Source organism: Ceratotherium simum, chromosome 15, assembly GCF_057802395.1.
Source record: "Ceratotherium simum simum isolate JZ-2026a chromosome 15, ASM5780239v1, whole genome shotgun sequence".
Classification (NCBI taxonomy): Eukaryota; Metazoa; Chordata; class Mammalia; order Perissodactyla; family Rhinocerotidae; genus Ceratotherium; species Ceratotherium simum.
The window spans coordinates 49388532-49415231 of NC_141914.1; the positions used below are offsets into that span (position 1 = coordinate 49388532).

The window sequence follows — 26700 nt, forward strand, 5'->3', positions numbered from 1 at the left end:
TTGGATCTCTCTTTCTACAAATATTCGTTTGGACTCCTTGATTTGGTGAACGATAGGATGCATTAAGCATAAATTCCCTTATCGTACAAGAGCAATCATTCTTCTTTAAGTGTAAACTAGAAAACAGCAAAAAGAGATTTTCTCCCTCAATGTTTGTGCTGATGGGAGTGCTGTGGTTTCTGCTACCTTCACGAGTTGACAAACTGGACAGTACATTTTTCACATTGTTTCAGCCCATGTAAATTTTTCTAAATAAATGGTTCCTGCTTGCCAAGCCTCAGCGAAAAACACTGACTTTTTCTCAGTCTACAACACTTACCACATGGATTACATATATGCATTACTCACAGAACACAATCACTGGCCCGTATGCCAAAATGAAATATGATTTTACAGTTGCCTCTAGAGCACACATTTCCAGCTTTGGTTCCACATATAAGGAGACAGATTTGCAGTTTTTATTTTCTTACATGGATTCAAACACATTTGCCTCAAGCAGAAGTACATGCTCCATGGGCCAGTTCTTTTGCTGAGGGAAGCTCTTGCTTCTTTTCAGAGAGTCTGTCACCTATAAAAAAAGAGCCACACTGCACTGTTTGCATTGCTAAAACTTAAAACAGGTCCAAAGGAAAATGTGACTTGGAAATCCTTCACTGATTTGTTTTTGTAGAACAGCTGGAGATGAGGCCCACTGTACTAATCACTGCCAGTTGCTGCTGGTCGAGTTGCACATTCAGGAAATTCATAATTAGGTGGTTATATCCCCTGAGTTTCCCCTGAAGCGCTCTTTACAACCTTCGATTTGTCTTCTTCCTTGTCATTCAAACAACCGAGACAAAAAGAGAGAGAGACAGGAGAGAAAAAGAGTGTGGATTTAAGATCAACTGGTACTGCCTGGACTTCAAGGATTAAATTTTAACATTTCATGTAAATTGTATACATTTCCTTATTCTATCTGCTTCCCTTTTCCTCCCCCCATTTGGAATTATTTGATAATTAATACAATGCTGGAGTTTGTAGCTTGAGTGTTTGTTAATCCCTTGTTGATTATTAGCAAGTTTCTTAGTTATATATGGAGGATCTGGCTTTTAATATATACCTTGGAACAGCAGGTTTCTTAGGCTCTTTCATTCTTTATTAGGCAGTTTTAGGGAAAATGAGGATAGAGAAAATGCTCCATGAGCCAAACTGTGTTGAGGAATGTATATCATTATTTTCCTAATAATCCTAACCATTAACTCATTGATCTAATAGAAATAAATAGAGATTCAAGTTAAGTGCCACATGCTAGTTAAGCAAAATTATAACCAAATATAATTCCTCAAAAAGTCAAACATAGAATTACCATATGATCCAGCAATTCTATGTCTAGATATCTGAAAATATTGAAAACAAATATTCAAACAAATACTTGTACACAAATTTTCATAGCAGCACTATTTTCAATAGCCCAAAAGTGGAAACAATCCAAATGCCCAGCAATGGATGACTGGATAAACAAATTGTGGTATATACATGCAATGGGATATTATTCAGCCAGAAAAAGGAATGAAGTACTGATACGTGTTACACGTGGATGAATCTTGAAAACATGCTAAGTGAAAGAAACCAGACATGAAAGTCATATATTGTACGATTCCATTTATATGAAGTCTCCAGAATAGGTAAATCTATAGAGACAGAAAGAAGATCGGTGGTTGCCAAGGGCTTAGAGATGGGGAGAATGAGGAATAACTGCTTAACGGAGACAGGGTTTTATTTTGGGATGACAAAAATGTTTTGGAATTGGATGGAGGTGGTGGTTACACAACATTGTGAATGTACTTTATACCACTGAACTGTTTATTTTAAAATGGTTAATTTTATGTTGTATGAATTTCACCTCAATAAAAAAAGTAAAAGTAAAAAAAAAAAAACCAATAGAAAAATAATGTATGTTTTCTGTAAGGGCCCAGTACTTCTTAGAGGCTATAGAACTTGAGGTTCCTAACAGAGTTGTAGGTAGGACCACAGTCTAGCAAAACAATCTAGCTGTTCTTCACTTTTTCCAAAAGCCAATTTAAAATGTTAATTCACATATTAAAAACATGACTTGGAAACATGGCAATAATCATTTTCATATGTTTTCCTCTAAAAATAGGTCCTTACATGAATTATAGGTGCATCCTGGGCTCCACTTTCAAATTCTACACCCGATCTTTCTTTAACATACATGTTAAACCAATATATTACTGAAGCTTAATGTAAATTCGACATTTCTCAGTTATTAAGTGATATCCCTCATCTCAAATAGAACTCATCCTCCCCCAGAAACCCTTTCTCCCAGTCCCTAATTTCGCTAAATGAAATTGGGAACAGAGGAATTCTAGTACAGTCTTTTCGTATCTTAAGGAAGAAGAGAGCTTAAAAGCAGAAAGAAAACGGCAGTGGCATTTCAGATTAAATTATTTTTTCAAAAACATAAAAATAAAATTATAGAAGAATAAGAAAATACACATAAGCAAAAGAATAAAATGGGTGAAGTTAGGCGTGTGAGATGGGCCTTAGCCCAGGGAAGTGTGCATGTTCTTCCTGGCCCGCAGAGGGGCTAGCCAGGTGGACTGAGTCATCTCCCTCCTGGGAGAGCGTGAGAAGATGGAGCACAGACACCTTCCTCCTGCTGCCTTAACGGGCACTGACAGCCTGCCTGATGTCACCGTATGGGTCCTCATGGCAGAGACTTCTGGGCAGGCCACCATTCACTGAACTGTCACTGCTTGACATATACCAGCAGCTGGAGCCAAGCCCTGATGAGCAGATCACTCAAGACCACGCAGCCAGAGAGAGGAGGAACAAGCCGCACACTCAGAACAGGCTCTCTATGAATTAGCATTGCTGGAGGACAGAGGACGTAACTTAACCTTGAACAGAAAATAGAAGTACCTAACAAGAAGCAAGAGCTACGCAAAGAGAATTTCTGGATTTAAAAACAACAACAAGGGCTGGCCCCGTGGCTTAGCGGTTAAGTGCGCGCTCCGCTGCTGGCTGCCCGGGTTCGGATCCCGGGCGCACACCGATGCGCCGCTTCTCCGGCCATGCTGAGGCCGCGTCCCACATACAGCAACTAGAAGGATGTGCAGCTATGACATACAACTATCTACTGGGGCTTTGGGGGAAAAAACAAATAAATAAAATCTTTAAAAAAAACAACAACAACAAAAACAGGATTTTTAAATTTAAAATTCACTAGTGAAGAAAATGGTTACCGTTGAAATCCAACTAGTAGCTTGGAAACTGGATGCAAGAAATATTACAAAGCTCAGAGCAAGAAAATGTAAATCATGAGTGGAGAGAGGGAAGAGAGATTTAAGGAAACTGACATGAGACTGTTTGGAGTTCCAGAAAGAGAAAGAGATGCATGTGAAAGGGTCAACATATTTAAACAAAAAATGAAGTATACAAACAAAAAAAAAAGACCTCCCTGGATTGAAGAAAGGATACCAAGTTTCAAGCAGGAATGATGAGAAAGATATATATATCTATCTTTAATATATATATAATATATTTTATATATATATAAAATATATTACATATATTTATATATTTATAAACACATGTATCTTTCTCCTCATAAATAGAGATAGATATACACACATTATCTAGCTCCATCTATCTATATACATATGTGTATATATATGTTATATTTATTTATATGTATATATACACATACATATGGCTAGACACATCCTGGTAAAATTTTTGAACTCCAAAGATAAAGAGAACAATCTTATTTTTTTCCTGTATAAAAGCTTGTAAGTCATTTATAAAGGAAAAAGATTAGACTGTCATTGGAATTCTCCTTCACAACTCTGAAAGCTAGAAGACAGTGGAGTACACTTTCAACCTAAAAATATATTTCACCTGCTAGGGTATGAGAAAGATGTTTGAGGATATGTAAGGATTCAGAGAAGTCACACGTCTCATCACTCATCTGAAAAAAATACTAGGAAAAGACTTCATTAATTAAAAAACCCAAATAAATAAAACAGAGACTTGTAAAGGAGAAAGAGCCACAGTGAGCAATGAACTTGTGATATCTAATTAAAAATAAGTGAACAGTGATAGACTAGGAACGTGTAACATAGGTACTAAATAAAGATCTTAGAAATAGAGAAGTATACTAAAAAGGAAACCCCTAATAATAATCTGGTATTTAAAGAACTAAGCCACCTCAGCAAAACTACAGAATTGTGGTGAGGAGGGGCATGAGAAGGAAGAAGCAAAAATATTCCAAAGGCTTTGTCTCTTGAAAGGAGAGGGAGAAGGAAATTGCTATGGAAGTCTTCTTCAAGTTGTATGTCATGGGTGGGGAGCCACAGTGGAGTAATAAAACTTCTCAGTTGGGGACATATCTTCTTTTCAAGTGATACTATGAATATATCTCTTTGATTTTATATGAGAACTGGGAAAGGGCAAGTAACAAAATGTAAAAGGAGAGCAAAATCTCAAGGCAGGTGTGGTGATATTAATACCACAGAATACAGAATTTAAGTTTAAAATCTCTAAGCAGAAAAAAGACAGACACGTGAAATGATAAAAAGCTTAATTTGTGAAGATAATAACACAGTTCTAAGTTTATGCATGAAACAATATGGCAGCTAAACAAATTACAGTATTATTAGAGATGCAACTGTAAATAAAATGTTATAGTTCAAGACTTGAACATTAGAATTGGCCAGTTCTGATAGATAGATAGATACAGGTAGGTAGGGAGACAGACAGATAGGTAGATAAGAACATAGAGGAATTAAATAATACAATCATGAAGCTTGTTTTACATGGATACCATCCTCCTCGTTGTTTGTGGATTCCGCATTTGTGAATTTGCCCGCTTGCTAAAATGTGTTTGTAACCCCCAGATCAATATTGGTTGCACTTCACAGATGTGTGCAGAGCAGTGAAAAATTTGAGTTGCTTGATGGGCACATTCCCAGCTGAGGTCAAACAAGGTGACACTCTGCCTTCTTGTTTCAGCTCTCGCACTATAAACGTGTCCTTTTCCCAGTCTATTTAGTGTTGTGTTTTTCGCATTTTTGTGCTTTTTGTTGGTGATTTCGCAGTTAAAATGGTTCCCAAGCATAGTGCTGAATGCTGTCTAGCGTTCCTAAGTGCAAGAAGGCTGTGGTGTGCCTTATGGAGACAATATAAATGGCAGATAAACTTCATTCAGCCATGAGTTATCATGCTCTTGGCTGTGGATTCAATGTTAATGAATTACCAATATATATTAAATAAGGTGTCTTTAAACAGAAACACACCTAAAGGAATTTTATGTATTGACTGGTTGACAAAAATATTATAACCAGAGGCTCACAGGCGCCTAACCCTGTATTTCCCCTAGGAGGAATAGTTCAGTGTTCACAGTGACTTTATAGGACATAACTACTGTCAATAATGAGAATCAACTCTATATAACTTCAGAGAGAGAGCTTTAAGTTCCTCGAATATAGAATATCCATTTTTTTATATTCCATAGAAGATTTCTAAAAATTACTAATGTGTTTTTCCTCAAAGAATATCTCATGATTTTCTGATCATAATCCAATAAATTTAGAAACAAATAAAAAGGATACAAAACCTTAACTATATTGGAATCGATATCCTCTGAATTCAAAGAAATATTAAAAACTGTCCGAAAAGCAACGAAAAATTTAAAATTATCCAGAAAGCAATGAAAATAATATTTTCCACCAAAGCTTATGGTACTTGGTAAAAGCTACATTCACAGAAAATAATGATAACCTTAAATTCTTTGTTATTAAAGAATAAAAAGTTAAAATATAGAAGTTTTATAATCATTTACAGAAATTAGAAAAAGAACAACAAAAGAAGTAAAAACAAACTAGGAAGGAGGAATTAAGAAAGATACAACCTGAAAATAAAGAAATGGGAAACAAAAATAGAACAAAGAATAAAAAGCTCAAAATAAAGTCATTTGAATAACATACAAAAGGAGAAATCATTTTATTTGAGATTAAGGAAAACAGAGAGAGCAAAAAATATACAAGATTAAGAATGAGAAACAGCACGTAGAGACAAATACCAAAGAGAAGAAAAGAAATAAAAGAAAACATTATGTGCAACTCTCTAAAAAACTTGAAATTTGAAACCTACATGATTTCCTAGCAAAGAATAAGATATAGCAATTAATCCAAGACAGGAAACTTGAATAAACCAATTACTGTAGAAGAGTTTTTAAAAGTGATTTAAGATCTAGCATTTACAAAGGCAACGGGATCAAATGTTTTCATATATGAATTGTAGCAAAACTTTAAAATGCATAATTGCAAGATTGTTTAAACTGTTCCAGATCTTAGAAAAAATAGAAAGCACTCCAACTCATTTAATGAGGCCAGGAAAATTTTAATACCAAAACCCAATAAAGAGAGTGTCAAATAATAATCCATATGACCAAGTAGGGTTTAGTCCAATAGTGCAATCACTCTCAGGAACTCTAACAGCATAACTTCTATTCTTTTTCACTTGAAATCATGTCAAACTCAAAGAACAGTACAAGAACAGTACAAAGAACTGCCATGTACCCTTCACCCAGAAACACTATTCAAGTTTTGCCAACTCTCGCAGTAAGGTCCTTTACAGGAAAAGGATTCATCCAGGATCACGTGTCACACCTAGCTTTGTCTCCAGTCTCTTTTGATTGGGAACAGGTCCTCCACCCTCCGTTGACTCTCCTGACCTTAACATTTCAAAGGATCACAGCCCAGTTATTGTGTAGACTCCCCGGGTTTGGGCTTGTCTGCTGTGCCTTCACAAGTACATGAAGATTTATGCATCTTTGGCAGGACCGCACAGAGTGATGTGTGATGTTGCACCCTCTTGGGTGGCACTCCATGTTGATTTGCCCCATGCCTGGTAGTTTGCTCACTCGAGTAAGATGGCATGGCCCATGTTTCTCCACCATAAAGTTTCTCTTTTTCTCTTTGTGATTAATAAGTATTTTGGGGGGAAGATACTTTGACATGAGTAAATTTCCTGTTTCCTGTTCAACTTTCACTCATCAGTTTCTTGCAATGCTTTTGCCTAAATTTTTTAGGGCTATGATGGTTGTCAAATGGAGAATTTCCAATTCCATGATTTCTTCTACATTTGTTGATTGGCATTCTGCTGTAAGGAAGAGCGTTCTCTTCCGATTTATTTATTTATTTATATCAGTATGAACTAAAGGATTCCTATTTTATTTCAATGGGTTACAGACTTTTACTATTATTATTTATTCATGTATTTTGTGAGGAAGATCAGCCCTGAGCTAACATCTGCCAATCCTTCTCTTTTTTTGCTGAGGAAGACTGGCCCTGGGCTAACATCCATGCCCATCTTCCTCTACTTTACATGGGATGCGGCCACAGCATGGCTTGACAAGCCGTGCATCGGTGCGTGCCCAGGATCCGAACCTGCGACCCCCAGGCCACCGCAGTGGAGCGCCCGCACTTAACCGCTTGCGCCACCAGGCCAGCCCCTATTATTATTTATTTTGATGACCAAGTTGTTCCATATTTGGCCAGTGGGAGCACTGCCAAGCTTGTTTCTATGTATTTTTGATAGATCTCTATCTTTCTGTGGTCATGTCCTTACTTTCTGTCACAGCAAGATATTCCAGGCTTATCTTTTACTTTCCCTGCCTTTGCCTTGAAATCAGCCATTTCCCTAAGAAAGCTTGGTTCACTTTAAAAGAAAATACATTTAGAAACCAAGATCTGGGTACTAGATGTGCTTATTGCTATTGAGATATTACCGTTCTCAGGCTCTCTAAGTGAACAGAGATAGGAAATATACAAATTAAAACCACAATGAGATACCACTTCAGACCCACTGAAATGGCCATAATATAAAAGGCAGCCTTGGGTCCGGCCTGGTGGTGCAGTGGTTGAGTCCATGCGCTCTGCTTTGGCATTCTGGGGTTCGCGGGTTTGGATCCCGGGTGCAGACATAGGCACCACTCATTAAGCCATGCTGTGGTGGTGTTCCATATAAAATTGAGGAAGATGGGCACAGATGTTAGCTCAGGGCCAATCTTCCTCAGAAAAAAGAGGAAGATTGGCAATGGATGTTAGCTCAGGGCTAATCTCCCTCACCAAAAAAAAAAAAAAGGCAGCCAATATCAAATATTGGAGAGGATGTGAAGAACCTGGAACCCTCATACATTGCTGATGGAAATGTAAAATGGTACAGTCACTTTAGAAAACAGTGTGGCAGTATCTAAAAAGGTTATGTATAGAGTAACTATAAGACTCAGCAATTCCACTCCTAGATATATACTGAAGAGATGTGAAAACAACTCCACACAAAAACTGGCATATGAATGTTCACAGCAGCATTGTTCATAATAGCCAAAAAGTGGAAACAACCCAAATGTCCATCAGCTAAAGAGTGGATTAAAAAATGTGGTCTATCTTACAATGGAATGTAATCTGGCAATTAAAGAAATGAAGCACTGATACATGCTACACCATGGATGAACCTTTGTAGTGAATTGAATGGTGGCCCCCAAAAAGATTGTTCACATCTTTATTTCTGGAACTTGTGAGTTTTACCTTATTTGGAAAAAGAGTCTTTAGAGATGTAATTCAGTTACGAATCTTGAGATGAAGAGATCATTCGAGTTTATGCAGGTGGGCCCTAAAGCCAATGATAAGTGCCTGTAAGACAAAGGCAAGAGGAGATTTGAGAGACAGAAGAGGAAAAGACACAGACACACACAGAAGAAGGTGATGTAAAGACCGAGGCAGAGATTGTAGTGATGTGGCCATAAGCCAAGAATGCCACGGAATGCTGACAGCCACCAGAAGCTGGGAGAGGTGAGGCAAGATTTTCCCCTATGGCCTCTGGAGGCAATGTAGCTCTGCTAACACCCTGATTTTGGACTCTGGCCTCTGGAACTGTAAGACTGTTTTAAGCTACCTAGTTTGCGGTAATTTGTTATGGCAGCCTCAGGAAACTAATACAGCCTTGAAAATATTAAGATAAGAAAAAGAAGCTAGAAACAAAAAAACACATATTATATGATTCCATCTATATGAAATTTTCAGAGAAGGCAAATCTATAGTCAGAAAGCAGATCAGTGGTTGCCAGGGGCTGAGATGGGAGAAGAAATTGACTAAACAGACATGAGGAAAATTTTTGGCGTGATAGAAATATTCCAAAAATGGATTTTGTGATGCTGGATGCACAATTATATAAACTCACTAATAACATTGGATTGTACATTTACATTGGGATAGTTTATGGTATATATGTTATATTTCAATGACTATTAAAAAGTTAAAATATAAAAAATATAGAAATAAATTTGACAAGGAAAGTAAAGAACTTAAAGAAAATTGGTAAATCATTTTTCCCCCTCTGTGGATGTGGGAGACATTCTTAACTAAGATGGAAAAATCCTAAGGTATATTTCTGTATATACATATAGATATACATTTATATACAAAATTCTAAAACTTTTATGGACAAAGATGCCAAAAATAAGATCAACTCAGAAAATAACATATTGGAAGAAAATTTTCAGCAGATGACAAAGCTCGAATATTTCTAGTAATACAAGGTTATCTTAGACATTAATGAAATGCAAACAATCCAGTAGAAAAATAGGCAAAGATAAAGAGCAAAGACAAATGATCAATAAATATACATTTAAAATGCATAAACTGAAGCATGATAGGAGAATGAAAATTAAAGCACCAATGAAATATCACTTTCCATTCCATCAAAGTGGGAAAATTATAGAGCAATAATACTAATTGTTGGTGGGAATAAGATTGAGGAAGAACAATAATCTCCTATATTTCTTGTGGAAACACTGCAAACTATTAGCTCATTTGAAAAGCAATTTGGTAACATGTATTAATGTAAGATATAGATAAACTTTTGACCCACTCTTAGATGTTAATTCCGTTGAAATAAAGGACCAGTACATATGATATATGTACAAGGATGTTTATTTTATAGTCTGTAGAGGTGGCAAACTGGGGGATGGGGGGAAAGTAAATGCACCTCAATGGAGGAATTGGTTCAATAAGTCACACTATATCCACAACCATGGAATATTTTCCAGTCATTGAAAGAGTTAGAAATACAAATTAGAGATAGTGATACTAGTTGATTTGGAAATTCTTTTTTTAAAATTTTATTTATTTATTTATTTATTTATTTTTTTCCCCCCAAAGCCCCAGTAGATAGTTGTATGTCATAGATGCACATCCTTCTAGTTGCTGTATGTGGGACGCCGCCTCAGCATGGCGGGAGAAGCGGTGCGTCGGTGCGCGCCCGGGATCCAAACCTGGGCCGCCAGCAGCGGAGCGGGTGCACTTAACCGCTAAGCCACGGGGCCGGCCCATGGAAATTCTAACAGGTATTATTACTGCCCGAGAAAAGCAAGTTGCAGAGGTGGGTGGGGGTGGGTGAAATGGGTGAAGGAGGTCAAAAGCTCCAAACTTCCAGTTACAAAACAAATAAGTCATGGGGATATAATGTATAGCGTGGAGACTATATTTATTAATACAGTATTGCATATTTGAAAGTTGCTAATGGAGTAGATCTTACAAGTTCTCATCACAAGAAAAAGAATTTTTGTAACTACGTAGGGTGACACATGCTAACTAGATTTGTGGTGGTGATCATTTTACAATATATACAAATATTGAATCATCATGTTGTATACCTGAAACTAACATAATGTTATATACCAATTACACCTCAATTAAAAAAAAGAAAAGCAAGTTGAAGAGAAGTGTGTAAATTTTTAAAAGTTATGTATGTATAAATGTGTGTGTCTACTGCACCTTTCCATTAAGAAAGTATTGTTTCCTGTTGTAATTAACAAGTAATATGTGGGATGCTTCCTTAAAGCCAGATGAATATTCTGTTCCTCAACTATCTGTCATCCAGTGGATTTTGCATCCTTGCCTAAATGAATTATTACCTTGGGTGGTTGCAAATGAATTTTTTTTACTATTTAAAATAAACTTTATTGAAATACACTGAATCATTATTCAAAAATCTGTTTTTGTTCCATAGCAAGTTTTGAAGGCTGAATAATCTACATAATGGCTTCCTTTCTCTATAACTTGGCCTGTGTAGACCCAATATAAATAGGCTTACATCATGCTTGCTTATTGTCTCCATGACCAAACGGAATACAGCTGACATTTTCTGTTTTCTCTTAGACTGACACTTTCAGAAAAAAATACTATAACACATTAGCCAATGAGACAAGTAAATTATACTTTTGATTTTGGCATCTGTGTCAGCAGTATTGATTAGTAAAACTAACCAGAATAAAATTTTATTAATCTAATCTCTATTTTTCTGCACTCGACAGTTGCTATTTGAAGTTTCTGCCAAAGACTGGTTCAGTGATATTACCCACAAGTCGTATTTTTCTGAGCATAATGCTCAAAATCTGTCTCTATAAAATAAATGAGGAAATTTCACAATACTGCATTTTTTACTGTCCGGTTTTTGATGTTAAATACTTAGATTCTTTGAAAATAAACCAGATCCTTTTGTGTACAAGTGACTAGCACAGTGTAAATTTACTTCAATTCAAATTGCATCATCTAAAATCATTTTTCAAGAGACTCACGATGTAAATGAAAGAGCTTTAAAGTTTGTTCAAATGATAAGGTTTATGTTTTATTGCTCTATTAAAGATTTAACTGAAAAGAATCAAGCAAGAAAACATTTTGCTTGGGAGAAGAAGAATAGAACTCAAATCTCATGTTGTTCTATTTCAAAGAGTTATTTTCTAAGTAATATGGAAACTCTTGGTTCGGTCTAGACTCTTTAGTATTTTATCAATGAAAACATAGAATTAAAAAGTAAAATTTTAATCAGAAAGTTTCATACAATTTAATCTATTTAGAAGCATTAAGAGATCTCACTGAGGGATTAGGTGAATATTTTAACATCATGAAAAATATCTGATTTTTCTCTACTTTGAAGTGAAGGTGATTTTAGGTTCACGGAGTTACGTAAAGTAAACATTTCATATGCCAGGATCTTGTAGAAGACAAAATGAAGAACTCAAATTCAGAGGTTTGAATTCTAGTCCCAAGTCAGCCATGCGGCAATCTCCCCAGGCCATGGTTCGCTGGGCTGTAAAAAGTGGTGGTTGAATTAGGAGGAAAGATTATAATCTCTTTTCAAGTTTCATATTCTGTACCATTAGGTCAGTGATGCTTGTGCACTTACAAAAATGTCACCATTGTAATTCATTCATTCAAAAAAAAATGCATTGAGCACGTACCATGTGCCAGGTATTGTTCTAGGCACTGGAAATACAGATTACCTACCCTTTCAAATATGGAAGAAGTTCAGATATATCCTGTTAACATAACAGGTATTTAATAAATCTTGACTCACAAGATATGTTATGCTCATTCAATAAATTATACTCTCGACCTCACCATTCCACTGAAACTACTCTTGTTATCAATGACCTCCATGTTGCCAAATCTAATCATCAATTCAGGTTTTATCAACTTAATGTGCCCATGGCATTTGACCCAGATGATCATTTCCTCCTTTTTGAAGCATTTTTCCCTCTTGGTCACTGGGACACCATTCCACGGTTCTGCTGTCACAGTGGCTACTTCTTTTCAATTTTCTTTACTGTTTCTTTCCATCCTCTTGATCTCTAAATGTTGGAGGGCTCCAAAATCCACCTTGGACCTCTTTCATTCTCTATTTACACTTACTCCCTGGGTGATTTTTATCTAGCCCTATGGCTTTAACTACCATTGACAACTCCCGAATTCATATCCTCAGTTCCACTTCTTCCTTGAACTCCAGAATCACATTCCAAGCACCTATTTGACAACTCTGCTTGGAATAAAATCCAAATGCCACTCTCCCCCTTGCTCACTTTGAGACTCTGAGATTTACATGAGGAGATTTTGGGGGAGTGTATTTGGGACCACTATCTGTGATGGATGAGAAGGAAGGAAGCAGCACTGAAAAGTGGGAGAAGCTGAACTGCTGATGCGGTTGCAAGAGAGGACTCCGCTGATCCTACAGGGAGCTCTGGAGCTGGGATGGACCCTCAGAATTGTTCCAGTTGAGGCAAGACAGATCTGTACCTCTGCATGGATGCAGGCTGCCCCCAGAGAGGGGTGTAACCTTGGCCAAGGCAGCTTCCTCCTACCAAGAGCACTTCCTGGAGAGGCTCAGCTGTGAACTGTCAGCAGCCAACATTCATGGCAGCTGGGGGAATGAGTGTCTTTTCCTGAGTGGATCTGGGTGGCATAGCTTCTACTATAACCACCCAATGTCCGGTAGCATCTCAAACTCGTCACTTTCCATCCCTTATGCAGCTTAATTTTTTCCTCAAATAAACTTTTTTCTCATAATATGTACCACGTGTTTTACCTATTTGTTTGCTTGTTAATTCTTCTAGAATATAACACCATGAGAGAAGAAACTTTCTATTCCTCTTTCTTCTTTAATCCTATATCCCCAGTATCTACAAACAGTGCCTGGAACACAGTAGGTACTCAATAAAGTTTAGTCAATGAGTAAACAAATGTATTACATGCTTACTGTATACTCTATGCTCACTATGCTGTGTTCTGGGAATACAGAAGTGAACCAGACAGACTCAGTCACTCCCTCATGGAGCTTACAGTCTAAGAGAAATTATATACATATATAGCACACATGGATAAAATACATATCTATACGCTGTATTTTAAAAAGTGTAATTACAGCCAAACTCTATCTAGTATTTTACTAATTTATCTAGATTTAGCACATCTGATAGGCCATCATACAAAACTTTTTACTGAATGAGAATGTCAGAAGACTATAAAAACAGTGGAAACTTTAGTTAGAGGGTTATTTATTGTTCCTGCTAACTTTTGGAAGGAAAAGTCAGATCACTGGAACACGTATCTTTTGCCCAGTTTAGGAGGAAAGAATAAGGGACAAAATTAGAGAGAGACTAACTCAGAGAAAATGAATACTTAACTGGAATTTTTATTAACCAACATCCTGTTTTCTAAAATGCTGGAGAGCAAGGCTATAATTGTATCTAAATAGATAAGGGACAAAATGTTTTGTAATGAATGGATAATTTATAGTCACTTTATACATACAAATATAGTTTTTCCATTACTTTAGTTTCAGAGACAGTTAAAATGTGATAAGGATTAGGAAATCACACTTCAACTTTTATGTCATTGTCGTGGCATCGCAGGTTCATCTTTTAAAAAGCATCCCATCTCCTTATAAAGCTATGTTTCCTGTTCTCTATGGCGTATTTTATTTCCATTCACAACCAACTAAATAATTTTGCCTATAGAGCCTCAGCAAGATGAATCCTGTTTCTCTGCGTATTTTATTTGAAACGTGAAAGCCTTTCACTCTGTGTTTTCTGTGTGGTGGTGAACATGACCACCAACATTTCAATTCCTGATTTGTCATGAACAAGATACTTGGCAATTCCAGAATAACTTGATGGAAAATCTCAAATTGCTCTATATTTATGAATTCGCTGGTCTCTTTACTTTCTTGCACATTATTGTTGGAATGAATGTAACGTAAGTTTATTCGCCAATCTTTCGTGTGCCACTTCATCCTAGGAGCGCTGTAAGCCTTGAGAAGATTCTAGACAATAAGAATTTCTACCTTAAAAGAGGAAAAAAAGGTAAGATTTTTTTTTATGCTCATGGAGTAAAAAAACCACAGGGCACCACTATTTTTCACTTCAGACACCTTGATGTGGTCTTTTATTAAAATAAATTTTAGATTTCTGATGAATACCTTAACTGTCAATTTTTTATTAATTTACTGAGACATCATCTCTATTCCTGGAAATCTTGTGGAAAAGAATAGATGACTGGTGTTGTAGTGTGCAGATCCAGTTTAATTATGTCATTGCTTTGATGACTAACGGTTAGATGGCAGGGTCCTTGCAGCAGATCTTTCAGAGCACAATAAATATTAGATCTCCACAAATTATCCTATTGATAATTAATTAATCCTTCTCTTAACAATTGGAGGTGATACCTGAGTACGTCTAAGTACAAAAGAGCTGCTGCAGCCCCTCAATTTTAGAGCCAACAATATTTGGTAAGAACAGCCATGGATGGTTAAGTGGTACAGAATTTTACAAAGGGAAGTGATGAGATATGATCTCGTACCATGAACTCAGAAGAATATCAGGTGCGGCAGAAGCAGCTCTAACTTGCCTAATACCTTACACACCATTGCAGCTGTGTCTGCCTGACTCGCCCTATCTCTCTCTCTCTCTCTCTCTCCTGTTCATCTCTCCCTGTCTCATCCTTCCTCTGCTTTCTTTGAGTCTCCCTGCCTCTTCCTTGTTTTGTGTATTTTTCTTCCTTTCCTGATCCCAGATTGTTCACGTGAACTGACCAGAAAGTGTATTTCAAGTGTATATCTTATGGTTTCTAATATTTTTCCTATAAAAATTTTATTTTTCTAACAGTTTTAAAAACAGAAGAGTAAAATTCTTTAAATTTTCTTAATTTAAAAGCCTTTCAATTATGTGTAGATCTTGACTTTTACGGGGAGTTGTAGTTTAAGTTGAAAAGAAAGTTACTTACTCTACGTTTGGGTATTCATCTTAGAGCCCTGCCCATAGTACGTGCCCACTAAGTGATTTTGGGATGACTGCTCAATAGGCTAATACTAAATTCTTTCTAGGGAACTTACTAGGTGCTCCTGTAGCATGCAGCATCCCCCAGACACGGACAGGCATTCATTAAGACGTAAATCTCCAAACGGTGCTGCTTATCTGTTTCCGCTCATCTGCATATCAAAATCTCGACAGTAATGGCCAGGTAGAATTCACCTGGATGAGATTTCTATGTGTGACAGTACCAGAGGGGTTCTTTAACTAGAAATCTTATAAACACTCGAAGCACACTTTAAGAACTCCATATGCTTTATCTTACATGCTACTGTTCAATGAACTCCAAAATAGCGCTTCTCAAACTGTAATGTGCAAACGATTCACCCAGGGCTCTTGTTAAAATGCACGTTCTGGTGAGTATGTTTGAGGCAGAGCTTGAGATGCTACATTTCCAACAAGCTCCCAGGTGATGCTGCTGTGGCTGGTACGCGGATCACACTTTGAGCAGCAAGAGTCTAAAGGTAACAGGGTTTTATAACAAAACTTTTGTTATCACCTTCAGTTCCTTCTCATTAAGGAACTGTTGATAAGCCTCAGCTAGTGGAGGTCTGGCCTGTATTCTCTCCTGTCATCTGTCCTATCCTGGGGTGTCTGTGTTTGCTTCAGGGCTCTGTTACTGATGACATAGAATCCTTAGTATCTACTTGTTAACTCTGGGAACAGCCGCTGGTTGCTAATTTGTGCACCATTTGGAGGCTCGTGGCAACTTCATTCTCTGAAGCTTCAGTTTCTTTGTTTTGCTGAGGAGGTAGATGGCAGGGTGTGGGGGCAGGAAGATTATTTCTTGCTTTATATGTAAGCTGCATAGCACTGTAACACTTTCTGTGTGATATGAGTGGTGGTTTGGGACATTACCCTCAAATAGTGTGAGTCTCATATATGTTATCTCATTGATTGTCACAGCAACTTGGTGATGTGGGAATATTAACATTAGAATTTCCATCTTTTGAATGAGAAAGCTGAGAATTCAAAGTAGTTCAAGAACTCCTATAAGGTCACAAATGAAGTAAAGGGCAGAACTGGGGTTCACATCCTCATATTGTGACTCCCAGTCCAGTAGCAAGATGGATTATTCAAACTTTGGGGGTCTCGCTAGGTCCCTACACATCCACAGATTTATTTTTCTTTGGTTGTTCATTGGCCCACTACAATACCTCCCCCTTTTTCTAAAGAGTTAGCACCAAGAACAGCTTGAAAATCTTGACAGTCTGTTGCCTTCAGCTTGAGAAAGGTTATTTCTTGGCTTTAAGATAAAGTAGGAAGGGGCCGGCCCCGTGGCTTAGCGGGTAAGTGCACGCACTTCTCTACTGGCGGCCCGGGTTCGGATCCCGGGCGCGTACCAATGCACCGCTTCTCCGGCCATGCTGAGGCCATGTCCCACGTACAGCAACTATAAGGATGTACAACTATGACATACAACTATCTACTGGGGCTTTGGGGGGAGAAAAATAAGGAGGAGGATTGGCAATAGGTGTTAGCTCAGAGCTGGTCTTCCTCAGCAAAAAGAGGAGGATTAGCATGGATGTTAGCTCAGGGCTGATCTTCCTCACACACAAAAAAAGATAATGTAGGAAAATATAACACATAAATGGAGAATGAGGTGGCAAAATAAAAATGAAGATAAATGCTAAGAAGTGGGGTATTCTCCTCCCCAGTTTTTCTCTTCTTCCTCCCTCTTCTTTTTTGCATTCTACTATGGAAAGGAAAACAATTTTGTAGGCACCTAGGGCCTTGACTCCCACCACCTTAGGTATATTTATTAGTCTTTGAGATCCTTCTACATTTTATTAAGAAACAATAATTTTTCTAAAGATCCACAATAGTCAAAGGTCAAGTTATTTGACGTTTAGAATATACAATGTCATTCATATTGACATTTAGATAATATGCTTTGGAGTGACTGAATGCACTGGGGGTTTGATTTAAAGGCGAATGAATGGTGTATTTGCATTTAGTGTTTCCCTTTTTTTTTTTAATTTCAGGGGGAAACGAATCAGGCAATTGCTATAATTACTACACTGATGGTTCAGTGGGGGCAAAAATGTAGTCCCTTACAGATTGGAAAGTGCAAAAAAAAACAGCTTTAACAAATTTCTCTATAAATTATTTCCTATAGCTCTCTAGTCTATTCCATGAGCAGCTACGGTGGGCCATAAACTTGTCAGTGAAAAAGATTTTAATACTTTCAGTTTAAAACAGACTTTTGGGGCATTTTGTTTATTTTAGATAAGTACTCAGTGTTTCTGGGTACCCTCTCCCCACCCGGTTCTTCTTCTCTTAATGGTCCTGGAGGTAGGGCTGGGAGAGGGGGTACTAGTCCTTGAGCTGTCCTAGAGCTGTTGGATTAAAATAGGCCCTGATGGCTTCCAGGACAATGTCCCTTATCACTCCTGGTTATGGGGAACCCTGCTGACATCTGCTGCTGAAATACATGGTTGTGAAAGTCATAGTCATTCTCTGGAGTCAGCCAAGACCTAGACTATTGCTGGTTCCACAGATCGTCTGGTTGCAGCCAGAGCTGACACGGTTGGGAAAGTTCACTTTTACCCAATGCCTCAGCAACCCCATGGCAGGCCCACTGGCTCTCCACTCAACCATCCCCAACAAGGGCCGTGTGGGAACTTCAGGATCCCTTCTACTCCAACTTGGAGGCCATGCGAGGCCTTGGGGGACACTTCTCTGGCCTTCTCTCCACTTGGACCTGTCCCTCAGCCATTTCCAATCAGGACGGTGCCATGCTAAAGCTGGGATTCCTGTGAGGGATATGAAATTGCCACAATGTGTATCCAGAGAAGTTAGGAAATGTCCCCTGCTCTGGAAAACCTCTAAACAAGTCTGATTGTCTCCATCTCCCTGCTTCTCATTATTTTGATCCAAAAGTGGACAGGGTGGCTGCTAGCTCATATAGATCCTTTGTGAAAATTAGAAAATGACATTGCTCAGGTGGATATACCCTTGAGCCAGGCTGCAAAGCTTAGAGAGTAGAACAAGGCCTGGATAGCCATCCCTATTTGGCTCATTGGCCATACACCTGTGTGCAGCAAACAAACTGCACAACCACTTAGAGTGGCCCTCGAGGCAGAAGGTAGGACCCAAACATCTGAATGCTTCCTTTTCTTCTCCTTTTCTTATCTCTCACCTCTTCCCCGAAGAGCCCCCACTTCCCCTTTCTCTTTAGGTAGAAATGAACTTCCTTTACGTCATATCCTAAGTCATCATTCCCATGGCTCATGTTAGAGCTGCATGGACTGAGTCTATCATGTCTGGCTATCAAGTCTAGTCTTGCTATAAACTAAATTACCCGCAAAATTTAGCAACTTAAAACAACAGGTTATAATCTCACACAGTTTCTGGGGGTCAGGAATCTAAAAGTAGCTTAGCTGGGTGGGGTGCAGTCAGGCTGTCACTCAGGACTACAGTCTCTGCATACCTGGCTGGGACTAGAGGATTCATTTCCAAGCTCAATCATGTGGCTGCTGGAAGGCGGCTTCAGTTCCTCACTGGTGGGCCTTTCTATAGGGTTGCTCATGACATGGCTTCCCCCAGAGCAAGTGATCCAAGAGAGACAGCGACCAAGAGAGGAGCTGTAATCTTTTATAACCTCCTCATCTCAAGAATGACGTACTGTCACTTCTACCATATTCTATCAGTCACACAGACCAACCTAGCACAATGTGGGAGGGACGAGACAAGGGTATAAGTACCAAGACATAGGGATCAACTCAGGCCATCTTGGAGGCTGGCTACCACATTGTTCTGCCAGTGTTCCTCAACGGGAGCAGCACTGCCATGTGGGGCAGGACAATTCTTGGCTGGGGAGGACTGTCCCAGGCATTGTTGGATGTTTAATATCCCTGACCTTCGCTCACTAAATGCCAGCAGCACTTCACAATCACTGTGACAATCAAAAGTCCCCCTGCAACATTTCCTAGATGGGCAGTATTCACCCCCAGTTGACAGCCTATCTAGTATGTGAGTCAGAAGGACCTACAATCTGGGAGTTAATTCGAGGAAAAATTCATCAGTTCATTATTTTCAAAAATATTACAACTGTTGCACTGGCAACATGTTTCCCTGTGTGGCTTGAGGTGACTAAGGGATTGATAGTCCCATCACACTGAGGACTATAGTTTGAAATTGGAGTCAGAAAATGTGCACTTAATCAGGCTTTTACCATTTGTTAGCCGAGGGCCTGGAGCAAGTTACTATACTCTATGAGCCTCCTCTGTGAATGGGAGGTAACACTAGTCACCTCACGAGGTGAGAGCTCAATAAGTCAAAGAGAACGAGACACCCTTAAACCATGCATGGGCTCACTCCTTCAGAGACACTCAAGTGCCCCAGACCCCAGAGGCTGCTGCGGTTTCCAGCTGGAGAGCCGCAGGAACCGGCTAATCCCCACAGGCCTACGGAATGGGCCAGGATTCCCTCAAAAGGACACTCAGTGCAAGCCTCGCTTCTCTCCTTCACAGAGGCCTGCGCTTTTCCCAGCTACAAGATGACTACTGGGCTTTATTTTGGGGAGATATTTGGTTGTCCTACGCCCGCTATTTCTATTATCCTGTTGCCTTCCCTAGTCACTAGCCAAGGTGTAACTCTCTTGGGACAACTACTTTCTCCCGTTTCACTCCTCCGTTCTGGGTTTCCTTTTCCCTGACCAAACTCCACTGTTTCTCTCCTCCTGAAAGTTTCCACTTTCCTTTGGGAAGGTGATCACACCCACCCTCCACTTCTCTCTCAACTGCCTTCACTTCCTGGAAACCCAGCTCACTCCTGAACCTCCCCTGCAACATTCTCAAGCTGTCTTTCCATCAAAACGTTCAGGCAAAACTCTTCTACTCACAGTCGTCTACCTTCTTTGTGCTCTTGGCTGGGGGGCACTGCTGGGGACAATCATCCAACTTTCCAGAAGGGTGACCTCCAAATTCACTCCCACACCACTGAGGCCATCATCACTGTCCGGGAACTCCTGCTTCCCTAGTCAGCCGTGTTCCTTCAACCTTCATGGCATCTATTCTAAGCCTTTTCCTCCATTCACCTTGAACCTTCTTCTTCGCTTCTTCATACTTCTACCTCACCCTAACCCTCAGATGACCTTGCCTGCTACTTCACAAAAAAATAGAAGCTGCGGTTGAGAATGCCTACACTTTCCTGCCTTCCCTCCCACCACCTCACCTGTCACTACACCTGTGCCCACCTTCCCCTAAGACTAACCCCTCTACCTGTACCTAGGCTCTCATCACCTTGGGCCGCCTCAGGCACTTCCCTCCACTTATCCGCTCTTCTATATTTCAACATCGACATTTTCACTGGATCCTTCCCATTTAAATATCCTCAAGTCTCTTTCATTTAAAAAAACCAATCCTCCCTCCAACTCTGGCCTTCCCTCCCCTGCCCCCCACTTTTCTCCTATCCCTCTCCTCTTCCTCACAGCCCAAGTTCTTGAAATAACTGTTCACATTCTCTGCAGCTTCCTCACTCCCTTCCTTCTCAACTGAGCCAGTTTCTGCCCACGCCTCTCCTCAGAAACGGCTCTCACCCAGGTCACAAACTGCCTCCTTATTGCTAAATCTCATGAACATTCTCATTTCTTATCTGATTTGACCTCTCAGCAATTGACACTGTACATCACTCCCTTCTCTGTTGGAACATGCTTTTCCCTTGCCTTCTATTCAACCACATTCTCCTTATTTTCCTCCTCATTCTCTAGCTGCAGTCTCCTTTTTGACACCCTTTCCTCTGCCTTCTCTATAGCTTAGTGTCCTCAACTCGCTGACTTGGTTCTCCTTCCTTCTCTCAGTACATACTCTCCCTAGGTGATCTCATCCATTCTCATAGCGACAATGAATATTTACATGCTAATGACCCTTGAAACCATGCCAATGGCCCAGAAGGCTTGCCTGAGCTTCCGACCTATATTTCAAAAAGTCTTCTGGATGTTTATACCTGGATGTCTACAGGCATCTCCACTCAATCAGGCCACAACTGTGTTCTTCGCTTCATTTCCCCAGTAAAACCTGCTCCTTCTCCATCTTTGACTCTTCCTTCTCCCTGACTCTACACCCAATCAGTAGCCAGACCCTGAACATTCTACCTCCCCCAAACATTTCTCATCTCTGAGAGCTCATCTCCATTTGCACTGCCCCCAGCTGAGTCTGGGTAACCTTTTCTCCTCAAATTACCACCATAGCCTCCCAACAGGTCTCTTGGTTTCCAGTTTTCACATTGAACCCACAATAATCTTTCTGGCTCTCGAATCATGTCTCTTCCCTCAACCCTGCTTAAAATTCCCTCTTGTCCACAGCATATAAAGCCTTTTCATGGTCTGGTCTTACCACGGCCACCACAACTTATGCTTCCACTACTCTGAGCTATCCATAGTTCTGTAAAGTCGCTTGCTGCATCTTGCCTCTGGACTTTTGCAAATGCTTTCCCCTACTCTTTCTCTCTTTGTGGGTTAACTCCTATTCATCACTTTTTCCATAATGCCTTCTGTGGCCTTCTTGTAACACAGTTAGATGTTCCTCCCATCTTCTATCATGTTACCCTGTGTTTGCCTCTATCACAGCACCAAACATGCTTTAATTGTCCCTCCACCCTTAGACTTTAGGGAAGAGAACCTTTCTTCTCTATGGTTTTCATTTTGTTTTGTTTTTGAGGAAGACTGGCCCTGAGCTAATCTGTTGCCAATCTTCCTCTTTTTCTTTTTTCTCCCCAAAGCCCCAGTACGTAGTTGTATATCCTAGTTGTGGGTCCTTCTAGTTCTTCTATGTGGGATGCCACCTCAGCCTGGCTTGATGAGCAGTGTGTAGGTCCGCACCCAGGATCCAAACTGGGGAACCCCGGGCTGCCAAAGCAGAATGCATCAACTAAACCACTAGGCCACCTGGCTGGCCCCCTTCTCTGTGGTTTTAACCCTAGAGTCTAGACAGTGCCGGGTGCATATTAGGAGCTCAATATATAGCTATTAAATAAAGGAATAAATCACTCTATTAATATGTGTCACATAAATGATGTATGATGGAGACATAAATATTGGTTGAATTTGAACTTCAGGTGATGGGAATATTAGGGAACTAAGAGATGAATTTAAAGGGGATAAAGAATCAAAGATATTTTCCTCCTTGCATCATGTGTTGGGGCCAGAAAGCCGGAGGTTCCTTTATCCTCACCCTTTATCTCCTTTGGCAAGGGGTAAGCACCTGCCCCCTAGAGTCGCCACTGCAGACCTTGGTGTTACCATTTCAAAGAATATTAAAAGCAAAGGATAGGTCAGGATGGGAGAAATAATTATTTTCTGTTCACAGTTCAGGTGGAAATGAAGTAAAAACTCAAATGGAAGAGGAGAAAATACTCTAAAAAAATGCAGCAGTTTCCTAGGCTGAAGTTTAAGAAATATTTACTGTTTAGAATTTTTAATGTTTGTTTAGGTGGATATCTTGAAACAAACAGGCTTATTATTTGTCCTGAAAGTTAAAAAAAAGGCAAATCAATATATTTTCTAATGACAGTGTCCCACCCACCTTATTTATTGAAGAGAAGAGTGTACAGTTGCTAGTAACACCCACACATAAGTAAATGAAACACTATTATGCAAGAATTTAAGGAACACCAACCAAAGAACAGCTTGGTATTAAAAAATAAATAGAAATGACTCCTCTTAGTTGTAGCCACATGTACTTTCCCTTGCACCTCAGATCTCCGACAGATTTAATTTCTCTCTGGTTTGTCTTCAGAACTGGGGAGGAGAAATCCTGGATTTGGCAGGCTGAGCTTGGAACCCACACTCGCTCAGGCAGTGCTGCTGGTTCAGATGATCCTGGAGACCAATAACACTTCCAGCCCCAGGGAAACCTCTGTTCCAAATTTTTCCATCATTCCACAAGGGAGTTCTTTTTGCAAAAGGCTTCGGCTGTTCCTAAAGCTTTCTCTCATTTTGTCTTTTAAACAGCATTTTGTGGGGTTGGAACATTGCAGGTTTTCCCCCCTCCTTCTTCACCCAGATGTTTCTGGTTCTCAGGATGTACACCTGTGAAGCGGGGTCACTTGGGAGAAATGTTTGAGTTTTATTTACAGCAGAGCGGAATGTGATCTTCACATGCAAATGTTCGAAATGGTCATTTTGTTCTCAAAGGTCAACTGCAAGACCTGCTAGGATATAATTTGCAGGGATATGAAAAGAAAATATTAAGGTTAAAATCATCTGATCATTAAATATTTTTTGAGCGCCTACTCTGTCACCCCACCATTATTCTAGGTGCTGGGAATACAGTGGTGGAAAAAAAAAAGAAGAAAGAGAGAGATGAATGTCTGCTCTAGTTAAGGAAGGAAACAGGGAAAGATGGACAATATAAAAAAATAACAAATAAATATATAGTTTGTTAGATGAAATTGTCCTGAATTTTGAAAAATAAATTTATATACCTAGATGCCTGCTTTTTGTGGTGCAGGTGGTCTCCTTGCTTGGATGAGAGATGACACATATGCAGTGTCTAGCATACTATCTGACACACGGTAGGTGCTCAACAATATTAGCTTCTGTTCTTTTCCTAGCTTGAGTCACCACTCCAATGAAAGTATTTTTGCACATTAAGAATAAGTGTTGTAATGTTGTAAGACTCACGTTTAGCAAAATGCATCGCTTAACTTCAATCTAGAGGGACTTTAGGTGCAGCCATGATGGAAAAATTCATACCATCAAAAGTTATTGTTAGTCACTCAATTTATTCTAAATCATTTTCGTAATAAATATTATGAGAAGCTACTGTTTATCAAGCAAAGTGACAGGCAATAGGAATCCAGAAATTATGAAGCCACGGGCTGTGTTCTCAGGAGTGATTAGATGGGGCAGCAGTAACTCTAAAATAAGGTAGTGTAAGATAAAGTCCAGTAGACAAATACAAATAAAGTCTTTTGGGGGCCCAAAGAAGGAAAAGATATACTTGTATTTTGGTGCAGAAAGGCAGAAGAACATCAGATGACCTCTGAGATGAGCCATACAGAACCGCACAGAGTTTGTGGGGCAGGAGAGGGAGCCAAGAAAGCCTGTGGGGTGTCTGGGCCCCGTGAGTTGTCCAGTTTGCCAGAACGCAGAATGTGCAAGGGGCGTGGTGGAAGATGGGCCTAGAAGGGGGCTTGGGATCACAACAGGAGGGTCTTCAGTGGCAGGGTGAGGGTTGGTATTTCATGTGGCTGGCACTGTGACACATTTTGAGATTTTTGAGGTGAGAAATTACATGACTGGCTATGTATCAGACAGCAGGCAGGCAATCAGAAGACCAGTAGGAAGTGATTGTAATCAGCCAGCCAAGAAGGAATGAGGATCATAAGTATAGCAGTAGCTGCAGGAATTTATAAAAGATTGGATCAAGATACCCGATGATCCTGTTTTACTGTCTTTGTGGCACCTGTCACAATTTGAAACCACCATGTTCACATGTTCATGTGGTTATGATCTTTCTCCCTCACTAAACTATAAACTCTCTGTGAACAGCGACCCTGGCTCTCTCTTTCTTTGCTGCCTCCCTGGTGCCTATAGTGGTTCCTGGCTAACAGCAGGGACTCAATAAACATGTGTTGAATTAACGAATGACTAGCGTGGAAATAGAATTGATATGACTTGACAAACCACGGATGCAGAACAGGTGGGAGGCAGAAGCGCGGAGACGCTGTGAGGAGAGTTTCCAGCTTGGTCCTGGAAGAATCTTTAACACACACCTAGACCAGTTTCCCACGTATCCACTTACTTCCCTTTGCACTTGTGCTGTGAGTCTTTAAGAGATGACTCTTTCTTTACAACTCTTTTTTTGTTTTCATTGTCCATTTGTTGCTTTGTTCTATTTACATTTTTTGGTCAGAGGTTTGGCAATGAAGTTTGTCTTGTATTTTTTACAAGAGTGTTTTCAAGGGATGAGTCCTCTTCCTTCTTCTTCTTTTTTTTTTTTTGGTGAGGGAGATTGTCGCTGAGCTAACATCTGTGCCAATCTTCCTCTATTTTGTATGTGGGACGCTGCTGCAGCATGGCTTGATGAGCAGTGTGTAGGTCCACAGGTGGATCCAAACCTGTGAACCCCAGGCTGCCAAACAGAGTGCACATGAACTTAACCAGTATGCCACCAGGCCAGCCCCCTCTTCCCTCTTCCATTGATAAATTATCAGGACGCTTGGCGGTGTGTACAGTGAATTGGAGATTTATCTGCAATCAGTAAGAAAAGAATTTAGGGCTTGGTTGGCTGCAAATTCCTACATGTAAAGACACTCTCTAGTTTAATAAATACTGCTTCCAAGATTTAAACTATTTTTTAAAAAGAGACAGTACATTTTCTGAGTTACTATTATATTAAAAGCAGAGAGGAAGGATGGATTTTTAAATCTGATATGGAAGGAGAGGGCAGGTCAAAGAAGGAACGGCATCAGAGAACTGAAAACGATTGAAGGACACGTGAGTTGAGATTGATTTTTGAGAAGTGAATTTGTAGCCTCTAGGAAAGTGGAGACTACAAGGGTTTCTAGGAGCAAGAATTATGAAGCTGGGAATTAGGTAGAAATAATGGGCTCCCATCTGCTGTGAGAAGTGGCTTTGTTGTACCTGAGGAGGTTGAGCTAAAAGATTCTCTGTGGAGAAGGTGGTACCTGCATCGTGAGGATCCAGGGAAAGGAGATAGTGGAGGAATTTTCTCTCACAGGCATTTCAAGAAAAATGGGAGTGGTGGTGGTAGGAACAGCAGTGCCAGGCAGCAAGTTCTAGCAGAAGCTGGGTTACCCAAGCCTAAGGAGCACTAGATGCATGGAGAAATTGATTGTGCTGATGGGTACGGCAAGGAGAGTTTATGATCCCCTCCATACATCACACTGCACAACTCCAGGGGCATCACTCACATGTTGCTTATGTACAAGAAGTGACCGTCACATAGACACCGTTCCAGTTGCCTAGACAGTATTTTCCATTGTGCTATTCCAGACTGCCCTCCCCCCACTCCAGAATAGAGCAA

The 26700-nt window shown here is 39.7% G+C and overlaps 1 long non-coding RNA gene across 1 annotated transcript in view; it reads right to left on the minus strand.

The window, feature by feature from the left end:
* Positions 1-552: 552 nt before the first annotated feature.
* LOC147915204 (uncharacterized) overlaps positions 553-26700 on the minus strand; it is a 31213-nt gene continuing 5065 nt past the window's right edge. The window contains exon 3 of the long non-coding RNA XR_015554394.1: positions 553-813. This is a non-coding gene — a long non-coding RNA (uncharacterized LOC147915204). The remainder of the gene's footprint in view (positions 814-26700) is intronic.